The 8405-nt window shown below is 37.2% G+C and overlaps 1 protein-coding gene and 1 pseudogene across 1 annotated transcript in view; one reads left to right on the plus strand and one right to left on the minus strand.

Moving 5' to 3' along the window:
* Positions 1-8405, plus strand: part of Sos2 (SOS Ras/Rho guanine nucleotide exchange factor 2) — a gene marked incomplete at its 3' end in the record, with an annotated part of 94515 nt that overhangs the window by 17373 nt on the left and 68737 nt on the right. The window lies entirely within an intron of this gene.
* On the minus strand, positions 6742-7189 carry LOC105743152 (annotated as a pseudogene).

Consider the following 8405-nt stretch of genomic DNA (forward strand, 5'->3'; position numbering starts at 1 on the left):
TTTTTTACTCAGGCCCTTGTGCTTGCCAGGGAAGCACTTATTCCACTGAGCCATCTCCCTGGCCCCAAGAGATCTTGTATTCTAAGTAGGAAATTGTTGCTATTGAACTTCTACTATTGAAATCTGGAGCTAGTTAATATCTTGTATATAATCCTTTTTTTTTCCTCTTCTTACAGTCATTCCCTTTTGTTTTTTTTTTTTTTTCAGTGACACTAGGCAGGCCATTTATACTTTAATAGGTTCATCTTTAGTTTCTCTTTGCTGGACTATTCTCTTTTGAAGTCCTTGTTTATGATGAAGTGTGACCCACAATTAGAAAATGAGTGAAGGTTAAATACACAATTTAAGGCACACCAGCACTCTCGTGTGTGTGTGTGTGTGTGTGTGTGTGTATGTGTATGTTACTATGAATTGAACCCAGGTCCTTTGCACTGGGTTACATCTGCAGCACTTTATTATTTTGAGACTATCTCACTAGTTGCCCAGCCTGGGCTTGAACTTGCAATCCTTTTGTCTAGGCCTCCCAGAAACTTACAGACATGGGTGTGGGCTACCTACCATACCTGGTTAGAAATCAGCACATTTTCACCAGTTTTCTCAGTATTACTGTCCAAAAGGCAAGGGTTGTAACTGCTTTGATTTTCTTTAGTTTTTTAAGTCATGACTTCCTGATTTAAAATGAACTGTAGTTTAATTTTATGTGGCTTTTATTATAATTTTTTGCTATATATATTTCATTATGTGAATATATCATGATGTATCTGTTGCATAAGTAGAAGTATGTGAAGTGGATTATAATACTGTATTTTATTAAATCCAATAAATCTGATCATTTCAATATAATATAAAATTATTTGGGGTGTGTGTGTGTGTGTTACCATGCACTTGTCGGGCTGGCACTTAGCCCCTGAGCTATCTCCTCAGCCTCAATTTTTTTTTATACTTTTGAAATCTTGATTGTGTTTTATACTTATAGCCCATTTCAATTCAGGGGAACTACCTTTCAGGTGTTCAGTAACTATATGTGGATAATGACTACTACAGTATGTTGCACTTAACTTTCTTTTTTTTTTTTAACATTTATTTAGTGTGTGTGTGTGTGTGTGTATGTGTGTGTGTGTGTGTGTGTGTGGCCAGCTCAGCCCACCAGGGGGCGCAGCCGGCATGTGGTGCTGGAGGATTGAACCGCGGTCCCTGTGCTTTGCCAAGCTTGTTCCAAAGTAGGTGCTTTAGACCACTGAGCCATCTCTCCAGCCCCCCCGCACTTAACTTTCTCTAAAGGAAGTATATATACAGTTGTGTGTCACTTAATGAATCTTTAAGATTCAAGAAGAACTTTGTTGTTAATGCAGTTTTGTCCTTGTGTGAAAAATGTAAACTCTACTTAAACAAAGGTACATGATATAGTTCAGTCATTTACTATAGCCTCTAGAGGCATTCCAGAGATGAGATAAACAGGAAATGTATGAGGCTGCTGGCATGCCACACACAGTTTTAAATTATGCTTGTTTTTCTTTTTAAGAGACATGTCTTGCCCCACCCAACCCCCATCTCTTGGGCTCAAGCATTTCTCCTGTATTGGCAGCCTTCCTGCCTCAGCTTCCCAAGTGTCTGGGACCACAGGCATGCATCTGGTTCAAATTTTTTTTTTTTTTATAAGTAGCAAGACTATTCATTAAAGTAGTAAAAAGTATAGTGTAGTAAATACATAAACAAGTGACAGTCATTTGTTATCATTCTCAAGTATTATGTATTGTTCCTAATTATACATGCTGTATTTTTATAAGACCGGCACTATAACAGGTTTGTTTTCATCAGCATCACTACAGACATGTAATGTGTTGTGCTGACATCATGACAGCTATGACTTCACTAGATGATAAGAATTTTTAGCTTATTATAATCTTAGGAGACTACTGCTGTGTATGTGGTCTGTTATTGACTCATGTCTTAGTGGCCAGTATCTATATGATGGTAGTTTTTGAAGGTGAGCCATTTTACACTCCAGTGCTACTTTGTAAGAGTTCCTGTTGCTCCACATGATCATCAACACTGGATATTAACAAACTGGTTTTGCTGTTTGGTTAAATGGATAATAGTTTTTGGTCTATTAAAAAAATTAGTACATGTTTACAGTACGTAGTGATTACATTTATGTTATTTTTCAGTGTTATTTAATTTGTATTTCCTTGATTACTAAAGAACTTGAGCACCTTGGCTATTTGAATTTTTCTTTTGTGAAGTGCTAGTTTAAATATTCTCTGGCTTTGTGTGTATATGGTGTTGGGGACTCAGGCCAGGGCCTTGCTCATGCTAGGTCGGTGCTGTACAACTGACCTCTATTACTGCCTCAAGGTGTTTTTTTCCCCCCTGGTTTTTTGTTTGTTTGTTTGTTTATTCATATTCTTTATTTTTTTTTTGACATCAGTTATTTTATTTTAAAGAAAAAAATAAAAACAATGGTACAAAATCTCAAAACAAGATTTTAGGAGAGTAACAATGGTTAGTACATTGTGTATTGTTACTGCCAAAGTAGTTTCTCATATTACAAGATATAGGCAAGAAATAGTAAATAAACAACATAGGTACAAACCTATTTTTTTTTAAAGTCAACAGAAAATGGAAATATACTTTTTAAAGTTTCTAATACTAGAAGATATACAATGTCTTTTAAATAAATTGTAAGTCAAAGATACAGTATAAATCTTAGAGCAAAAATTAAGATTAAACAATATTCAGAAAATTAAATGTTTCAAAACAAGTGAACTAAGAAAAAGTTTTCATGATAGCAAAGAAGTACTAAGAGTAAAACATTATTAAATACTGGAATAGCAAGTAAATGACCAGCACTTCTAACAGTTTGAGGATAGGATATCACACAAAGTTCTAGTGTGTTGTGGACTTGCATAATGACCGTGACAGTTACTGGTGGCTAGGCGTCACTTGTGGAACTGAGCTACAGCTATTTCTTTGAAATCCACCCTGTAGACTCAGGTGGAATCATGACTCATAGGGTGGAAGAGAAGTCCATGTGTAGGGTGTGCTGATGAAAATATTTTGCTGCTGAACACAAAAGAATAACTGAAAGACTGCTATTGTATACCTCTTATTCTCCTCTGTTTAATTGTTTGCCCTATTTGGCGGGTTCTCCCCCTAGGTTTTTGACAGTATTTTTCATATTGAATTTTTAGGACTCCTTTATATGTTCTGAATATGAGTCCTTTTGTAATGTGTGTTAAGTACATCTTTTCCACCTCTGTAACTGACTCCTCCTTCCACCCCTTCCCTCTCTTCCTTTTTAACTTTCTTTTGAGACCTTGGGAATCAATCCCTGGGTCAGTTGAGCCCTGAGCTATGTTCTCAGACTTCAAGTTTTTATTTTAAGATAAGAGTCTTGTTTAAGTTGCCCATACTGGACTTGAACTTGTGATCCTCTTGCATTAATTAACCTATTATGTGTGAACAGTCTGCCCAACACTTAACTGTCTGTCTGTCTCTCTCTCTTTTCTTTCTTTCTTTCCAGACAATTGAAACCAAGGCCTTGTGCATGCTAGGCAAACTCTACTCTTGTGGTACATCCCCCAGTCTCATTTTACTTTTTTGAAAGTTGTTTTTTATTTCAGTGTTTTTTAAGACGGGGTCTTACTAGACAGTTCTGCCTGTCCTTAATTCCCTGTGTAGCCCAGGCTGGCCTCAAAGTCCCAGTGATCCTCCAGTGTTAGCATTCTGAGCGCTGGGGTTATAGGTGTGTTTTACTGTGCCCTTCTCTTGGAGGTGGTTTTCGATGAAGCTAAGTTTTAAAGTTTATTGTAGTCAAAATCTTATCAGTTCTGCCCTTATATTTTTATATTTTAAAATTTATTTATTTATTTATTTATTTATTTATTTGGTACAGGGTCTCGCTACGCAGCTCAGACTTGTAGTGATCCTCCTGTTTCAGCCTCCTCAGTGCTGGGATTATAGCCATGTGCCACCACGCCCCATTTTGGTGACACTGGGGATTGAACCCAGGTCCTTGCATTTGCCAGGCAGGTGCTTAGACCACTGAGTTGTCTCTGCATCTGGAGTCTGAATTTTCTTACAAAGGTGTCTTCACCATCATTTATCCTTTTCCTCTGCCACTCTCCAGGCCACCCTCCCCCATGGTCAGTGATGTTGCCTTTGTTGTAAGTTGATCCATGTATGTGTGGCCTTATTTTTGGATGTTCTAATGTTCCACTGACCTATTTCTCTGATGTTATGCCAATATCAGTAATTAAAGAACTTTGTAATAATTTCAAACAACTATTGGAACAAATATTTAAGAGTATGTGACTGATAGCTGTTTGCATTTTGAAAAAGATTTTTTTTTTTTTTGGGCTGGCTCAGGCTGCCTTATGGGCGGGTCTGCTAAAGCAGGTGGAGGTAGGGGTCAAACCTCAGTATCCTGTGCCTGACTGTATTTGCATGAGCAGGCACTTAAACAACTGAGCTAACCTGGAGGCCCTCAGCCATTTGTATTTTGTATGAACATTATGAAATTATCTCAGCAATTTTAGCAAAGCATCCTGCTTGTTTTTTTATTGTGATTTTATTAATTTCCTGGGTCATCTTGAGGGGTTGGTATTACAATACTAAGGCATTTGTCTTCATTTAGTTTAAATTTCTCTAAGTGTTTAGCTTTCTCCCTAGAGATCATATCTGTCTTTTTATATTTTTAGTTCTATTATATAAGCCATTATTTGAAATTTTTGTATAATTTTGTTGCAGATACATAAGAATAGCTTTCACCTTTCTGAGGTTTTTTTTTTTTTAATGTAGCCTTTTTTGAGTTTTTATGCCAAACCTCAAAATGAGGAGTTGTAACTCTATTTTCTGAGAAAATTGCCTAAGTTTTTTTTTTTTTTAATTTACTAAGTCAGGGTTTCTTTTATTTAATATATGCTAATCAGATTGTAACAGATAAAAAAACCACTTTGAAAAATGGACAGGTACCTTCCTCTACTAAAAGAATATTAAGTCAAAGTATTCTACATGGTAGAAGGGAGACAGCTGCTGTTCATGTCCATGGTTAGACAGTGGAAGGACAACCTGGAAATGCTAAAGCCACTTTCTGCCAAAAAATCAGTGACAGCAGGTTGGGACATGGTTACTTTAAGTGGTGAAACATTTATGCCTACATTGTCTTTTTATTAACAGCTTGCATTTGTATAGCATGGCATTGTCTTTAACCTTAAAGAAAAAGGTCTTTCCTGTTTGCACAGTTTGAAACATTTCTAAAATATAGCTCCCCAAAATGATTTACTATAGTACTCATTCACAGGAGTTTGTGCATGTAATAAAAAGAAATGTAGAATTTTACAATTACTTGTTTTGGTTCGTTTGGTTAATTGCATGAAATGAGGGATAAAGGTTGGGGAGGTAGCTAGTACCCCTGGGTTCAATTCCCGATAGATAGATAGATAGATAGATAGATAGATAGATAGATAGATAGAGAGAGAGAAATACAAATGTCATCTGTATAACCAGATTTCTAGGTACATCAGAATACAATTAATATACAACATCCCAAAGCATGCTAATCACTAGCCTTTCAGAGCTGAAGGCATAGCTGTGTCAGCTTGGCTTTTCTCACTTCTTGAGTACGCCTGAGGTTCTTTCTCTTACTACCAGAGTGTGGATATTGAACCTTTGCACCTTTGGCCTACTGCAGAGGAACTTCAGTAAGGCAAGGCTCTGAAAAAATGCTCTGTCAGCCTTTACTCTGGCGCACTTTATTTTTAATTTAAACAGATCAGCTAATTTTGATCAGTCTTAGGAATGAAAGCATTGTTAAGATAAAAGTATCTACAGGACTTTAAATACTTACCTCTTCAAGCATTTAGATTGATTTTAGCTATCTTGGCAAAAATTCTGCATGGTTTTCTTGAGAAGTCATTATAAAGTTTTTTTTTTTTTTTTTTTTTTTTTAACATAGCTGCATTTGGAGATAATCAATATGGGGTATATTTAGAGAAAAACCTGACTTATATTCTTGCTAATAATCTTTTAGTCCTGTTGGTAAAGATAGTCCACAGATGGTACCATTCCATTTGAGTTGAGGGATAAGCTTTAGACATGGTACTGATGAGCGCAGCAGTTTGAATTGTAATTTTTTTTATTGTAAGACAAATATACAACTTGATATGTATTTGAGGCAAATTGTGCCATAAGCAGATTTTTTTAAAGTGGCTAAACAAAGTTTAAAAAGCAAGTAACAATAAAAGAAAATGTTTCTGGTACAAGACCAGCAGTACAAAAAAATAGTGTACAAGAACCTGATGATACACCTGTTCTGCAATAGTACAGCTTTTAAGTACATATTGTTGACTGTCTGTAGCCATGCAGAGTTACAGCTCCACACTTCAACAACATGCTAACAATTCCTAGGAAAACTACTTTAAAAGAGGCATAACCAGATGTTCCCTCATGTGACCAACTCCATCTAAGTTTAGATGTACAGAAGGGCTTAAATATATCCAGAGTAAGCCACATGCAACATGTTACTTGATCAGTTTTCTAAAATAAGGTTTCAGGACAATGACAGTCAGGTAAGGGAAGAAAACATGGAGGAATGAAGTCCTAATTACTATATATTACTAATATATATGCATATATATATTTTTTTTTGACAGTAGAGGGAAACCTTTTACAAATAAGTTACAAAGAAAAGGCAAATAAGCAAATTTGTACAAGAAATTTAACACATTCTGTACAGCGTCTTCACTTCGCTGTCATGATTTGTACAAACTCTTCATAGTTTCCGGGGTCATCACCATCAGTATCTGCTTCCCTGATCATTTCATCAACCTCTTCATCTGTAACTTTTCTCCAAGGTTGGTCATCACATGGCGAAGCTCTGCTGCACTAATATAACCATTGCCAGCCTTATCAAATACACTGAATGCTTCTCTGATTTCTTCCTTACTGTCTTTGTCTTTCATTTTTCTTGTCATCATTATCAGAAATTCAGGGAGGTCAATTGTACCATTACCATCTGCGTCTACTTCACTAATCATGTCCTGCAACTTTGCTTCTGTGGGATTCTGCCCGCGAGACCTCATTACAGTTCCCAGCTCCTTTGTTGTTATAGTTCCATCACCATCCTCATCAAATAGTGAAAAAGCTTCTTTGAATTCTGCAATCTGCTCTTCGTCAGTTGGTCAGCCATGCTGCAAGCGCTACTGGTTTCCTCAGCGCAAGCATCGAACCACTCAGCTCGCTTGCTCCACTTGAACTAATTGGGTATAGCAGTTTGGTCAGATAAAGGTGCACATACCCATTTCAAGGGGCTTCTGGGTTGCTCCACTTACCCTTGCACATGTGAACATAGTAGTTGATCAAGTGAACCACACTGTCAAATTGTTTAAGACCAGATTTAACACATAGAATCAGATCTGAATTTCCCATCTTGGTACTGGAGTTACAGTTTAGTTATTCCAGCTGCGTTTTAACAGATACTGTTAGTAGGTAGTATGAATGTGAACTCTTCCTAATCATGAAAGTACTTGTCAGTGCAGTTTTTGACTTCTCTGTGGCTTGATTAGCTGTCACACTTCCCCAGTACTGTCCCATGTGCCTGAGCTTGCTCAGAGTCTCCACCAGATGCACCCATTGGCCTTATGTCCCATCCATACTATCACTGCAACTCGAGGCTCTGCAGTGATGGGAAAAGGGTGATTGCAATAAAGACAGGTAGCCAAGGGGGTCAGAGAAATTGCAGCATGTCCAGAATGTGGCAGAGGGGAGCTATCAGTTCTTTCTCCCCAGGTTCTGGAGGACAGATAGAGATGGTGAAGGGCCTGCAGACTTGGTCACCCTCAGTGCAACAGCCCCTGGACCCTTCACACTGGGAATCTGAGGCTTTGTGCCCTAGGCTCGGGCGGGAAGGCTCATACTCCTAAGTATGTGATGAGCTTGTCATTGAAGCTGCAAAGGCCCGTATAATGGACTACAAGTAAGTCTAAGCAAATTATAATTTTTTTAAAATCAGATTTTTTGGGTACATTTTAGATACACATAATGATCACATTCATCCAGAGAATTTGTTCCTGTAATTGTGATATTTTTTAATTTTTAATTTCTTAATTTATTTTTTATGGTACCAGGGATCAAACTCAGGAATTTGCACTGGTCAGGCAAGCACTTATTCCACCGAGCTATCTCCCCAGTCCCTGTTCCAGTACATGATATAACTTGGTTCTTTTTTTCCCCCATTCCCCTACTCTCCCTTCAACCCCTGTTCCCCTCCCCATTTATACGAGCTTTGTTTTTTCCTTTTCTCATTTTTTTTAAAAAACTTTTCCCTTCTTTTCTTTCCCCCTCAATTACAAACAGTTGAAATCCTAAGTGTGTTTTTAAACCATCTTATAATTCCAGAAATCCAT

Source organism: Octodon degus, unplaced genomic scaffold, assembly GCF_000260255.1.
Source record: "Octodon degus isolate 3935 unplaced genomic scaffold, OctDeg1.0 scaffold00102, whole genome shotgun sequence".
Taxonomy (NCBI): domain Eukaryota; kingdom Metazoa; phylum Chordata; class Mammalia; order Rodentia; family Octodontidae; genus Octodon; species Octodon degus.